The sequence below is a fragment of the Dipodomys merriami genome, unplaced genomic scaffold (assembly GCF_024711535.1).
Source record: "Dipodomys merriami isolate MVZ:Mamm:240054 unplaced genomic scaffold, mDipMer1.0.p SCAF_159, whole genome shotgun sequence".
Classification (NCBI taxonomy): Eukaryota; Metazoa; Chordata; class Mammalia; order Rodentia; family Heteromyidae; genus Dipodomys; species Dipodomys merriami.
In genome coordinates this window covers 173,862-189,599 of record NW_027202926.1, presented here as the reverse complement: position 1 = coordinate 189,599, position 15,738 = coordinate 173,862, and the positions used below count along the sequence as shown (strand labels likewise).

Here is a 15,738-nt window from a genome sequence, read left to right as displayed (position 1 = left end):
GTCCTCAATGAAACATTTCATGAGTTTCAGTGCCCCAGTTGTCTGCCAGAAGGACTGCTGAATTATATTGAGCACTGTATCTGAACACCAGAATATAGTCTCACAATGGCAGGATAAGTGCACAGGACTTGGCCTGCCACGGGAGGTGGCACAATTGGCTTCCTGTCAAACCAGAGCACTGGGGAAAGAAATAGATTGGGCTAAAATTAGACCTTTATCCTGACCTTCGGAGCCCACTCACACTCATTCTCACAATCTGACAAAGATGGAGTTGTTTGTTACGTAGCTGTACAGAAGTGAGGCCTTTTGTCTGCCTGTCCAGACAATGAGAGAGACTTCTTCCAGCAGGCCTGGAATGCAAAGAAACCCTCAGGCTATACTGGAAACAGTGAGGGCAGCCGCAGAACATGCACTTTCATGAAATCAGTCTCTGTTATGAAATCATTTTATTGGATACAAATTTTCTAGTTTGGTGCCATTCATGGTAACTACTCTGGAGCTTCACCTATAGGAATGCATACATACATATACAAAGATATGGAGGTACAGGTTATTTTTGAGGGGGCAGGTCCTGGTGTTGAACTATGAGCCTAGGCATTGTTCCTGAGATCCTTTGGCTAAAGGGTAGTGCATTAACCTTGAGTCAAAACCCCACTTCTGGGTTTTTCTGTGATCTCTTAGAAATAACATTGTCATAGACTTTCCTATGCTGGCTGGATTCAAACTCAGATTCTCTACATCTCAGACTCCTGAGGAGCTCAGATTACAGTGAGAAGCCACTGGCACCTTCTTTCTTTTCTTCTTCATTTTTTAATATGGAAACCTGACTTGTTAACAGGGTCATACCAGTCTTATGAATTTATAAGTTAACTACCCAATGTCCTTTATAGTTGCTTTCTCTAAGAAGGATTTTGCTTCCTCATCTTACCATCTGTTCATAGGTTTGAAACCAAAAGTGAGAAATGAATGTCATAGAATTTCTGTGCAAATGTCCACAGGACATGCCAGCTTTGTCAGTTAGCATTGAGCTACAGCAACTTACTGTCTCAAGATGGGAGGACCAAAAGCTAGAGCGATCCTTATATTGTCTGCATTGCTTCTTTTGCCTATAAAATAATCTAATAATTAGGAGTGTTGTGTCTCTCCAACCTTAAGTATCTAGAATATACTAGAAGCATTTTCATCATCACTTTTCTAGTGTCTCTCGAGATTTAGACTCCAGGTTTGTGTGGAGGTGCTCCTTGGTGAATCCCTGAGGAAAGCCGCTTGAAACCTTTTTGAAAGATCACCCTTCAAAGTCAGCCTGAGCAGGAGGTCTGTGAGACTCTTATGTCCAATAAACCACCAGAAAACCAGAAGTGGAGCAGTGGACCAGAAGGTAGAAATGGGGCTTTGAGAGAGAAAGCCAAGCAGATGAAACAGGCAAGACCAGGCTGGAAAGCCTGGGAGGCACTTATGTCCGATTAACGACCAGATGGCTGGAAGTGGAGCTGTGGCGGTGGTAAAGCCTCAGCCTTGGGAAAAACAGCTGAGGAACACATCAGGCCCTGAGTTTAAGCCATGGGATAGCCTCAAAAATGTTTTCAAAAAGAGAAGGCCACGTTTATGGATCAGTGCCCTACTTACTTATGTGTGTATATTACCTCCCTGAGTTCAAACACACTGTATGCAATGATGCTTCTCTTATTTATTTATTTATTTATTTATTTATTTATTTATTTATTTATTTATTTATTTTTCAGATATGATCCTTGCGCCTACTGCATCATCCTCTTCATGTCTTTCTCTTCCAGGGTTCCAGGCCTGTGTCCTTATATGATGCACACTGAAGATTTCAGCAGTCTTTATTTACATTTTATTATGAGGACAATGCAGGAACAGTCACAAATCAGGCAGGGGTACACAAGATAGGGTTTCTTAGAAGTAACCAGTCTTCAGAAAATTAAACTTGAGGAAGTAAAATGGTAGCATACTTATGTAATGGTACCATACTTATGAGGGGGCTGGGAATGTGGATTAGTGAGAGATTGCTTTCCTAGCATGCAAGAAGCCCTGGGTACGATTCCTCAGGAGCACATACACAGAAAAGGCCAGAATTGGTGTTGTGGTTCAAGTAGTAGAGTGCTACAGACAGTGCCCAGGCCTTAAGTTCAACCCAAGACCTGGCAAAGAGATACCTAGGTAGCTAGGAAGAAAGAAAGGAAGAAAGAAAGAACGAAAGAAAGAACGAAAGAAAGAACGAAAGAAAGAAAGGAAGAAAGAAAGAACGAAAGAAAGAAAGAAAGAAAGAACGAAAGAAAGAAAGAAAGAAAGAAAGAAAGAAAGAAAGAAAGAAAGAAAGAAAGAAAGAAAGAAAGAAAGAAAGAAAGAAAGAAATAAGATAGTTTAATCTTTGGACGTCAAGGAGAAAGAAGGGAACACTTCCCAGTCAGGAGGCCTTTTGCAGTGTGCCTTCACATAACCACAGAGCAGGAAGACTGTCTCTTTCCCACTTCTCAGGCAACCAAGGGCCCCAGAGTCAAGAGGGCAGAGCTAGGTTCAAAATCATGTGCTTGGAGACAAAATAGGAACAGTCCTGCCTATAGTTAGTCTGGGGATTTGCATTAATTATGTGGAGAATTAAGGAAGGAGAATGGACTGGCAGAGGTAGAAGGGTCTTCAAATCTGATAGATGGAGAGTCAAAAACCCACTCCCTAAGACCAGAGAGCAGGGTTTCTCTACTCTATTCCTCCCCTCTCCCCCACTAAACTGGCTCTCTATTGGTAACCTAAAGGTAGCCTGAGGCTCCCTTCACATGAGGGAGGAAGGTTCATTAGTCATTGTTTGAAGAGGCCGAGTAAAGCCTGACCCTGGTGTAAGTTTAACACATTTTACAGGTTTTCCCCAATGCTGGTTGTGCCTGGAATAAATGAAGTGGTTTTGCAGTTCACTTCCCTGTTGAGTGTGTATGTTCTGCCTCCTAATCCTGTAGGCCTGGTCTCTGCACCTAGACTGGTTTTTGAAACTGTTTTCTGTCCTTTTATTACAGAGTTACACTGGAGTTCTTCCTGCTAACACAGCTAGGGCTTGGATCCTGAGAACTTCATCTGAATCCAGGATAGGTCAATAATGGTTCTTTCCTTCTTCTATAGCTCAAGTACTATAAGAACATTTAATGTGCAAGTAATTTCTCATCACCAAGGGAGACACACGAAGCTCTTGAATATCTGACCTTTCAGAAGTTGAAGTCATTTTGTCATAGATTTCCTGCCCTGGCTGGCTTCACCCTGTGATCCTGAGACCTCAGCCTCCTGAGCTAGGGTGATGGGCATGACCTACTTTTGCTCTGCTAGGTTCAGAACTGTAATGACATTGACAATACAAGTCAACTGCTTATCACAAAGGGCTTGTGTAGCATATTAAGCCTTTTAACCTTGGACCTTTAAGAACCCTGTAGGACACAATATTACAATGCTATAGTCTGAGAGGATGGGCATATGTATGTGCTACACTTGAACCTTGAGCTCTGAGTCCAATTCTGGTGGGCATCAGTGTTCATGTTCCAAAGAATGTTCTTGTAATTAGCAAATAGGAAAAGTATTTTAATTAACCCTCACTCTTTTTCCAGTTGTGTGTCTCGAACTCTAGCCTGGGCACTGACCACCCTGAGCCCTTCAGCTCAAGGTGAACACTCTAGCACTTAATCCAAAATGCCAGATGGGTTCTTTTGGTGGTTCACTGTAGATAAGAATCTAACAGGCTTTCCTTTGGACTGTGGTCTTCAGCTCTCAGCCTCCCGAGAAGCTACGGTTCCACTTATGAGCCACTGGCATCTGGCCTATGGTTTTAGACAGTCCTGGGCTTGATTTTAGGGCCTGGGTACTCTCTCTGAGCTTCTTTTTCTCAAGGCTAGCCACTTGAGCTACTCCATAGCTTCTGGTTTTTTCTGAGTGTGTGGCACTGAGGATTCAAACACTGGCATTCATGCATGCTGAGCAAGCACTTTACCACTAATCCACATTTCTAGCCCCACCCTCACAATTTTATACCTCACTTGCCTATCCTCAAGAAAAGGCTTCTGAGTATAAATCATCTAAAGAAAACCCGATAGAAAGTTTCCAAAGATAAATAAGACAAAGCTCATACTTGTGAGAGACTCTAATCATGAGAAGACTGTGACAAATGCTTCCATTTACTTATGTATTATGTTTCAACACTTAATAAAATATTAATGAAAATGAGTCAATGTCCTCAATTATTGGGTATAATTTTATAAAAATGTGCAAAATGTAATAAATATTATGTGTATAAAAATACTAAATACAGTAATCAATAAATAAATGAATCAAAGGAAAATAAAATACAAAATCATTCTTTTTCTGTGGGGGTCCGGTTGTGTGGCTTGAACTCTGGGCCTGGGTGCTGTTCCTCAGATCTTCAGCTCAAGGCTAGCACTCTACAACTTGAGCCACAGCTCTACTTCCGGGTTTTTTCTTTTTGCTTATGTGGTGCTGAGGAATCGAACCCAGGGACTCAGGCATGCAAGGCAAGTGCTCTACCACTGATCCACCTGAATCATAATATGAAATTAACATACATATGTAAGTATATATATATCATATAGTACACATGTATAGAGATATTTTTTCCATTTCAGGGCCTTCATTCAGGCCCTGGGTACTCTAGCCTGAATTTCTTTCCTCATGGACAGTGAGCTTCGCCTTCACCCATGATGCAAAATAGTTACCTGGACGTTGAGCTCAAATCCTAGCAATGGCAGAAATACTGGCCCCAGTTCCAAGACACTGACATAATTTTTTAATGGAAGCAGTTATGTTTATTCAGTTCCATACTGAGCATTTTAAAAAGTGTAGAATTTTGTACAGCTATTCACTCAGAGATCCTTCCCTTACCTCCAAAATGCTTCTCTGAGAACTACATTGTTTGTCTTTGTTCGTTTTTTATTGTAAAAATATTTTACAGGAGCAAGGTAATGAGTAAATTTCATATTGAGCATTGTTACCTCCTCCTTTGTTTTCCCCCTACTATACCTTCCCTCCCACTGCCACAACTACCTCCCCCTGCTTAGGTCAGTGACTTAGGTTTCACTTTTGGTTGGCACAAGGTTTGAACTCAAGTAGTAGCAAATCTTCCCTCACATTGCTACAGATTTACCAAGACTCTGAGTTCAAATCCCAGGCTAGGAAAGAAAACTAGCAGAAAATCCAAACTAGGTAGCTTTATTTTTTTTTAATTTAGTTAAATAATTATATTTTCTTTATTCTTTTTCTTTTTTTTCTTTTGGCCAACCATGGGGCTTGAACTCAGGTCATGGAAACTCTGTCTCAGCTTAGATCTCTCTCGGCTTGGGTGTAGCCTCCAGAACCATAGCTGATCCTAAGATCCTAGGCCCAGGGGACTTTCTAGAAAAAAAACTGGAAAGCAGAAAAAGTGGCAACTTTCAGGGGTCTAGGGTTTTATTATTTTTTTCTTTGCACAGTGACCATCCTGGGTTTGAATGACATGGCTGCAAAGTAGATATGACCTGCCATTGCTGATGGCTTGTGGGCTATTAGTGAAGCCATAGGACAACCTGTGGACATAGCCCCTGGGTTCAAATCCCAGTCCTGACACCAATGGCAGGAGATCACAAGAGACTCATTCCTATGCATGGGAATATCCATTGAAAGAGTAGTTCATGCATCCGTCTAGTCTAAATTTGGATGCAATAGTCCAAGAATGCTGATTGATCTTAATGTATAGTTTATTAAGCATTAAAAGAATATTCCTTCAATGGTGGTATAATAAATACCTAAGAGTTGGTAGGAATGTAGTAGGTGTCATTCAATCATAAATAGACGGCTCTGGCACTCTTTAACAATATATATTTCTTTGTATATCACCATCTGCCTATCCATGTATTGCTGTTTTGGCCAAAACTGGGGGTCAATCTCAGCGCGTGGGAATCACTTGACAGCTTCATTGGCTAGAGGCTCCCATGCTCAAACTCACCCATTCATGAATTGGGCCTGCTAGGCCCTGAGATCCGATCCTAGCACTGCCAGGCATGATGGAGATCACATACATCTAAAATCTAGATTCTATGTGATAGGATGTAAACAATGTAATAAATGCTACAAGTGTCATCAGAGTCAATAAAATAAGTGGTAAATAAATTAATAAAACAAGAAATAAAATGAATAAACGCACCAAACACAATATGGACTGAACATCTGAACGGAAGTATAAATCTTATTGTTAAGATGTATATAAGGAGTAACTTTTCCAGGACTGAGGCTTGAATTCAGTCCCCCTAGGAGGAGGGAATGGCGGGAGATCCTGAGATACTTGTTTCTGGACCTAGGAAGAGTCATGGCATGCGATCGATCTCATCCTTGAATGAGTAGTTTGTGCATGATGCGAGTAGGAAATGATATGCAAGACTCATGGGGTATAGATTATTTGTAAAGAAGAGTTAATGAAGCATGACAATAATCATCACAGACATGAAATGAATGCATCAGAAAATATCGAAATATAGGTACACACAGATTGGATTCCATCACAAGTCACCATCAATCCTACTCTATACAAATATATACTTATTTGCATTCTACCTTCTACTTATGAATGGATGACTATTGTGCTCCCCACTCTCCCCCCAGGGGGCTCAAATTCAGGTACTGGGAATGCCTAGCTCCTTTGTCGCTCACAGGCTGTTGTGTTCATATGGACTCATTCACCAATTGGGCCTGCTAGGCCCCGAGTTCAGATCCCAGCCCTGCCAAAAGATTCATCTTGATGTAAGACGCCAATGGTTGCATATGTTTTCCTTTCCTCTGCAAGTCTTGGGTCTCAGCTAGGATGGAGAATGCATGGGCCACCCTGTGGTCATGGGAATAAGTTGTTATCCATGTCAGCCCAGTTATACCTGTCATCATATACATGAGAAAATACACAAAAATCCATGAATAGTATACAAAATAAACACAATAAGTACACTCAATGCACGATGCAGTCTCCACACGGATGTGAACATACATCCCATGTTTAAATGATGCATTGAGCACTATTTTGGCCTCCCTGTGGCTCGATCTCAGGTCCTAGGAAGAGTCCATCTCCTTAGTGGCTCAACGTCTGGTGTGATCACGTGGACCGATTGGGCAGTTGGGCTTCCTAGGCCCTGAGTTCAAAGCCCAGCAATGCCAAAAATTCACCCTGATGTGAGAAGCCAGTCATTGCACCTGTTTTCCTGTGCTGTGCAAATTCTGAGTCTCAGCCAGCATGGAGAATATATAGGCAACTGATGTCAGCTTACATTTACATAATTCATTCATCTGCAATAACAATGTGCAAGACTGGAAATGTGAAGCACTTAGACATGATTTTATTCTCGTTCATTTGGAAGATTAATCTTTAGTCAAAAGGAACTTTTTAAAAATGGCCTAGAATTTATTCCTACCAGTTTTTATAAATGGCTTTGTGCAATGGTATGTGATTATTTTATTTTACATTATCCTATGTCAATATTCTACTAACTATAAGTTTTGGAAAAAGAAGAAAACTAAAATTTACTACTTAGAAGAATATGATAGAAATAGAAGACAGATTTTATGTTTGTTAAATCTCTCATCAGTACCCATATTCAAGACTTAAAGTCATATTTCTTACTATGTTAGACAGATACGGAAAATATATGATAAGGCAACACATGATAAGGCAACTATTAGTGACTTTAAAATGTACCTTCTTATGTGATGAAATTTACTTTATTAGCTAATATTTGGGTTTGAATTATGGGAGGCTGATCCATTAAACACATTTCTAGAAGGCCCCTACTGAACAACACAAATTGTGGGGGGTAGTATTTCTGCACTTCAATGAATGGTTGAACTTGTTTGGTATTAGTGCTGGGTACGTAAATCAACTCTAATGTAACTTGCTCCCTACACTTGAAAACCTTGTAATGTCACTATCATCTACTTGTCAAGTGTTATTTTGGTGAATATGATTTTTAAAAGTTTATTTGAAAAGGAATATACTTTCAGAAGATTAAATGTAGGTTACATTGGTTTGAGAATGACATTTTTATACTACAGAACCAAGTTTTACTGAAGTACCAGTGTTTTGAAGCACTAAGGGTATTCTCAATTAATGTTTTTCTAAATTATATTTGACCTCTAAATCAAGTTTTCCTAGTCTTGGTAGACCAATTATGATCTATCATTCCAGAAACTATTTTTTTGGCTGCACTGAAATCTTTCATTCATCATTAGGAGAAAGGTATTAAAAATAACGTTGTTCATTTGTGATTTTGTTCACTCATATGGGCTGGTCATCTGTAAATTGAAAGTTTGAATTACAGTACTTTCTCTCAGATTTTGTGATCTCATCTTTCATTTTAAGTTGCCTTGCATTTTACAATTGATTACTGCTAATTCTTGTATGCAATTGGGCCCCTGAAATATTATAGGAAATGAGAAATTGAGATAAGTCTTTAATTATTTTCTGTTGGCATGTTGCATGGGCCTATGTGAGAAGTCATGCCCTTGTTATCTGATGATGCAGATAACTGGGACCTGTTATCCTAGGACTCGTGGGTCCTGCAGAAGAATAATAGCTTTTAGACATCATATCAGCAAAATTTGGGTATAATCAGTAAGAATGCTTTAGAAATATGGAGAAAAACACTTTGGGACCAGCAAGTTAAAACAATAAACAGAGCATCAGAATAAAATCCCTTATAGATTAGCAGAAAACAATACTGTTATTATACCATGTGTAGTCAGAAGACCACGAACACTTAGAAGGTATCACAAGCTTATACTGAAGATATTGCAGTGATACTTTTTATAGTCTAATATATATTCTAAACCTAATTATTTATATTCCAATCTATTTATGGGAATAAATGTCAATATATTTGTCAAATTATCAATTCTAGTAAAATTCACTGTATAAAATTTAAAATCAGCACATATAAATATAAAATATATAAGTACATATAATATAAAAAATGTTTTGCATTGTTGTGTTGTGTTTAGGGAATCAAAGGCAACTCTGTTTTAAAGTATTATTCCATTATCTCTACCTCAGTTTTTGGTAGAGTTAGACTTAAAGCTCTACCATTTGTAGATATGCAGCCTAGAGGCAAGAGGAAACACTGTGATTAAAACATTACAAATTTAAGGCCTAATATCGAGGAGAAACATATGGACTTCTCCAGGAGCTATTGCAATATTTGGTGATAGAATGTCAGTAGTGTAAGTTCCTGCTTGGTTGGATGATAGACAGGTCAGGACAGTAGGTAATCATGCATATGAACAATTTTTTTCACTTTCTTGGCTTTAGCTACTTTTGAAATGATACGTATAATAAACAATTATGTTTTGATAAAATACCTTCTATTCTGAACAATTCTGTCTGAACTGTTCATCTCTCTATGATCCCTTGTAACTAAGATTATGTTTGTTCCAGTAAGACAATCCATGCTGTCAGCGTAAGATATTCTGGTTGGTCTGTTCCTACATGGAAGAAAGGTAAAGGTTCAGTGTCAACGTCTAGTGCGTTGGGGTCCCTAGGTAAGGGTCACAAAATCACCAGGACACAGGGGATGCAGAGTGCAAACAGCAATTGCCACTGCATGCTGTGCTTTATTTTTAGTGGGTATTTAAAGACTAGCAAGCATCATCTTTGCCAAGATTTGGTCAGAAAATATTCACACAAAAAATTTCCACAGATACATTTTTACTTAACCTATGAGAGAAAGTCTAGGTATATTATTATCTAAACTATTTTAGATCAAGCTCAAACCACTTCTCCAATCTCAGGAAAATGCTTGACCAGCTGTTCATCTATGCTTAAGCAAGCAGAAGAGCCACTTCCTCAGCTCCCAGGAGTCTGTGACATGTTTTGAGATAGGGAGAGGGAACATTTTCCCTCTATAGCCTGGCGTTCCAAGAGCTTTCCTAATCCCAAACACACTCCTCAGATAATCCTGAGGCTGGAGCCTGCATCATTCTGCCCCCTCAACATAGACCCCGAGTCTTCACAGTTCAGGTAGACATTTGTTCCAGCAAGACCTCATTTGGGAAATTTTAAGCTGCAGAAAGTTAGAAGTAGCTCTTAAGCAAGGCTTACTTTGAATCCATTAGCTCCACAAAGCTAACTCAGTTGATAAATAAGTACTTGAAAAGCCACCAACTTTGGACTTAGCTGTAAAGGCTTCAAAGTATGATCAAATTTAAAATGGAAATGACAAAAAAAATGTAAATGTGAGCAATCGACCAAACTCTATAAGTTTTTTTTCCACTGTACACAGAAATTTAGAGAAATAAGATCAATAGCATTTTAGGAACAATAAGGGTTCCTTGTTACAAATAGGCAACGATGGATATATGCCTTTATAAAGATTGTATCATTATATACTTAAATTTAGAGGATACTACATGCTTCAGCAGCAGGTCTACCCAAATTACAACAATACAGAGAATAACATGGCACTTGCACAAGGATGATATGAAAATTTGTGAAGTATTCCATATTTTTCATTCTTCTGATGCAAGAAATGAAAAACAGTTATTAAAAAGTTGATTACAAAAATACAAGTGTAACAATACATGTAATTCATACAATTAAAGGTTAGTTTGATATCAGTGTATTAAATTTTCACCTTAGAAAGGCCTTTACATAGCATAACCTTTACAAAACTTGAAATTAGATAATATTGCCATTTTCTCCCAAAGAAATGAAATAATATAAGAAACTACAAAAAAAAGGAGTCTTAAAATTCTTCTATATGGAATGCAATCTGAAAGGTCACATTTATCCATGAATCTATACATTATATAACAATGTAGAATTCAAAGTATTATATCTAGTAGAGAATGAAATAGATTATGGACATTACACAAACATAGATATACTTTTTTCAGAAAAGCACTCGGAACATCTTTAGGTTCTATACTATTCATTTCAACAGATAAGTTAAAATTATTTCTGATTTAAAGAATCACAAACTCTGCAGAAATCATTACAGATGTATACAAACAACTCTTGAATACATTTTGATATCACAGCCATGCAATTCACTTGGAAGAATACCATGGAATACATAAATTTTTATTGTAAGATATTGCTGTTGCTTTGTATTGTGAAAAAAATTTGTAGGGACACAAAAGATGGACTGGCACTTTTGAAATTTAAGAAACTTAACCAAACCATTACGATTTAGGAGAACAATTTGTACAGCCTTCGACAACTTCAAAGAGTTAGTGATACATACTTACCCTTTTGGCAATATCAAATGCAGTTTCTTCAAAGTTGTTCTTCAGACCTGGTTTGATATAATGGTTCAACAGAAGGAGATACAGAGTATCTTTGCTATTTCTATTCCCAGCAGCAAGATGCAAGGAGGTCAAGAGGCCTTTAGTTTGGGGATTGGTATCTGCATCATGATGAAGTAATAAAGAAGACATTCTGGTATTATTCCACATATAAGTACTGTGCAGGGGTGTCCAGCCATTCAGAGTTATTGCATGAATATCTGCCTTGAGCTGCCAACTCATGGACAATGTCTAAGTGTCCACTCTAGGCTTCCCGTTGAAGAGGGGTATACTCATCCTCATCCCTAGTATTCAACTGGGTGGCCATTTTGGAAAGCAGTGTTCACACCACAGTAAGCCGATACATTTCGGCATCCCAAAGAAGAAATTTACTTGGATCCTACTCCATTTTTTTCTTGCAATTGAAACCATTCCTCATTTTTTTCATCTTGTACCTTGTCTTCGTCAGAATTGCCTAACCAGAGATATTGAGTACCAGTGGGAATGAGGTGTCCATGTATTTCCCCAATAGTTCACATTGGTTGAACTGGTCAGAAAAAACTGGTGAATGTTCTGCATATGTTTTTTCACCATGATTTATTTTCTCTTTTTCCATTTTTACTATTCTAAATTATTCTAACTGGAGAGTAGTGAATTATAGGGAGCAGAGGAAAGATTTTCCTCAGTATTCAAAGATACAGACTTAAAGTCAGGACCAGTGGTGTCTTCATGTGCAGCTTATTCTAGGAATGAGAAAATAGGAAACAATGTCTTCTATGTAAATGATTTGGGAAATACCATGTTATAGTGTAAGAGAACTCACTATTCAACATATGGGATTTAAGAGCTTTCTAATAGCTTTCTAATGTTGTTATCCAACATTAGAAAAAATGTATAATGCAGTAATAAAATAGAAGTCCTTTGTATGACTACCTAAATTCTTGTTTTTTTTTTTAAAGACACTTGTTTTCATCTAAAAATAGGCCTATCTATTGTGTTCAGGTGATTTTGATGATTGAAGATGCTTAATGAGAAGTCAAAATGTATTAGTAGTCCTTTGCTATCAATTAAATTTCACTTTTTCTTCTTGGAGAATATAATGATCAAAGCAATAGTTCAGAATCAGCAAGCAATAATTCAGAATCATGCTTCAAGTACAAGTGAATCACCAGTAAGTAATCCTCGATTCCATATTCCACAAAGTTTTGTTACAGATACAATCTGCCTGCCTTCTCTAGCTGCTTTCCTAGTCTGGATCTATTCCTTCATTTTACAGGAAAAGTGTGATTCAACTGATTTCAGTCAGATCTGTTAGTAGAATTATCAAGTATTGAGATTCTTTTTTTTTTTTAAATTAGTTGTGGGGCCTGAACTCTATGCCTGGGCGTGTCCTTGAGCTCTTCAAATCAAGGCAAGTGCTCTACCACTTGAGCCACAGCACCACTTCTGGATTTTTCTGTTCATGTGGTGCTGTTTTGGGAAATGGCAGAGCAGAAAGTGAAATGATGCAACCAAAAATATAAAAGCAAAATAAATTAGGATAATTATGGAGCAATCATATTGTCTATGAGAACCATAAAACAGAGAGAGGAAAAGAGATACAGATGTGCAATGACCTAGCTAGCCAAAAAATACATGTTTCTACTCAATTTACAGAGCAAACAAGTTTTTTTTATTTAAAAAAAAGATGGAAATAGAATTTATGTATTTACTTGAAAATAGTAAATACATTGTTAGTCGCCTACCTAAAGAGACATAGCTTTGACCAAATTACAGATAAGAATCTTAATCCTTGGGCTGGGAAGGTGGCTCAGTGGTAGAGTGCTTGCCTTGCAGCTTACTACAGTGCAGACACTACTTTCCAAAAAGGCCACTCATATGAATACTATGTATGAGGATAAGTATAATCCTCTTCATCGGGAAGCCTAGAGTGGACACTTAGACAATGTCCATGAGTTGGTATCTCAAGGCAGATATTTATCCAATAACTGTGAATGGCTGGACACACCTGCACAGTGCTTATATGTGGAACATATTGCAAGAGCACACACACACACACACACACACACACACACACACACACACACACACACACACACACACACAATCATCAGATTTCTTCTTAAGTATTTTTTGTGTATGGTCTTAAGAAGAAATTTACATTACTAACTTGAATTTCTGACAGAACAATATAATCACTGTACATCTTGCTTCTATACTCTCAATATTAAATTGCTATCTAAGTATGTGCAATAGATAAGTATAGGAAAAAGTAGGAGCCACACTGGTGGCTCATGTCTTTATTCCTAGCTAATCAGAAAGACAAAATCTGATGATTGTGGTCTGAAACCAGACAAAGAAATATAGTCCATTAGAGTCTGGTTTGAAAGTAACCAGCAAAAGCTAGAAATGGAGCTGTCTTATAAGCAAGTAAGATGCTAGCCTTGAGAAAACTAAAACAAAATAAATAACAAATTCTGAGACAGAACCAGGCCCTGAGTTCAAGCTCTAGTATTAGCACCAAACTAATGAATGAATGAATGAATGAACTAAAAATAAATTAAATGGTCACATGTGGACAGACAGGGAAAATGTAACCACCGTGGTGAGTGGATTATGTATTATTTTGTAATAAGGCAAATTATCATTTTTCCTAATCACTAATATCTTTTGGACATACTTTGTTTTTTTTTATTGTGAAAATACTGTACAGAGGAGTTACAATTACATGGGCAAGATAATGAGTACATTTCTTATCAAGCATTGTATCCTCCTCCATTGTTTCCCCTTCCTATCCCTTTCCATCCTCCCCACCCAATCCTCCCCGCCTTCCCTTCTCCCCTCTCCTCCCCACCCCATGCACGAAAGTTGTAAAGTTCGTTTTCAACAAAACGACTCGTACATTTCACTGTTGCCATGGGTCTACCTGTATGGACATAATTTGTATCGGAAAACATGAGTGTCTTCCAGTAGTTCGAATGCTATTAGAACTTAAGTCTCCTTAGAATTAACATATACATCTATGACAGTTAATGAGGACAAATAGGCCTGTATTATATTCAGATTTTCTGAGTTTTCTTCTGGTGCATTTTGTTTTGCTTTCTTATAGTATACCTAGTGAAATATCATAATAATTTGGTCCTCAGATCACTTAGGTTCTTTTCTTTTCTTTATTTTTTTATTTTTCTATGAACTTACTGTACAGAGGACTTAAAATTACATGGGCAAGATAATGAGTACATTTCTTATCAAGCATTGCATATTCCTCCTTTCTTTGCCCTTCACATCCCTTCCCAGCCTCCCCCGCCCCCCCCCCCCCGCCCAATCCTCCGCCCCCGTCCTCCCTTCCCCCCACCCCCGGCACCAAAGTAATAAAGTTTGTTTTCGACATGACAACATGTACTTCTCATTGTTGCAACGAGTCCACCTGTATGCTTAAACGATTTGTTTTTCCACCTCTCCTCTACAAATTGTACCAACATCAAATATAGTGAAAGCAGGGGTTATACTGTGGGGTAGGGAGATACAAAGCAACAAAGAAATAATCTTATAAATGCGTTATAAACAAATGCATGAAAGAAAAAAAACATTAAAATTCATATCTAAGAGTTCATTTTCCTAACATCACATTATCTGACATTTTCTGCTTGCTCATACATATACTAGATATTGCAAATAAGGGAAACCATGGGACCTATGTTCCTTTGGGCTTGGTTTTCTTCACTTAATATAAATTTTTCCAGGTCTTTCCATTTCCTAACAAATGGGGGAATGTCATTCTTTCTGATGGAGGCATAGAATTCCATTGTTTATATATACAACTTTTCTTGATCCATTCATCTACTGAGGGGCATCTGGGTTGGTTCCATATCTTAGCTATGGTAAATAATGCTGCAATAAAGTTGTGCTGGTAGCTTTAGTGTGGTCTTGTTTGTAAACATTTGGGTAAATGCCCAAAACTGGGATTGCTGGGTCATAGGGGAGCTCCATATGAAGTCTTTTGAAGTACCTCCATACTGCTTTCCAAAGTGGTTGAACAAGTTTACACTCACACCAACAATTCAGTAAGGTTCCCTTCTGTCCACATCCCCTCCAGCATCTGTTGTTGTTAGAGTTCTTGATTTTTGCCATTCTAACTGGGGTGAGGTGGTATCTCAATGTTATTTTGATTTGCATTTCTTTTATGGCTAGGGAGATTGAGCATTTCTTCATGCGTCTATTGGACATCCTTCTTTCTTCTTCAGAGAAGCTTCTCTTTAAGTCTTTAGCCCACTTGTTTATTGGGCAGTTGTTTCTTTGAGGATTTGTTGTTGGCGGATTTAATTCTTTAAGTTCCAAGTATATTTTAGATATGAGACCCTTGTCCATTGTATGGCTATTGAAGATCTTCTTCCAATCTGTGGGCTATCTATTGTTCTTGCTAGCTATGTCTTT

General features: G+C 38.0%; 1 pseudogene; it reads left to right on the top strand.

The window, feature by feature from the left end:
- The first annotated feature begins 10,428 nt into the window (after positions 1 to 10,428).
- Positions 10,429 to 10,528, top strand: LOC138827632 (U6 spliceosomal RNA; annotated as a pseudogene).
- Positions 10,529 to 15,738: the final 5,210 nt, after the last annotated feature.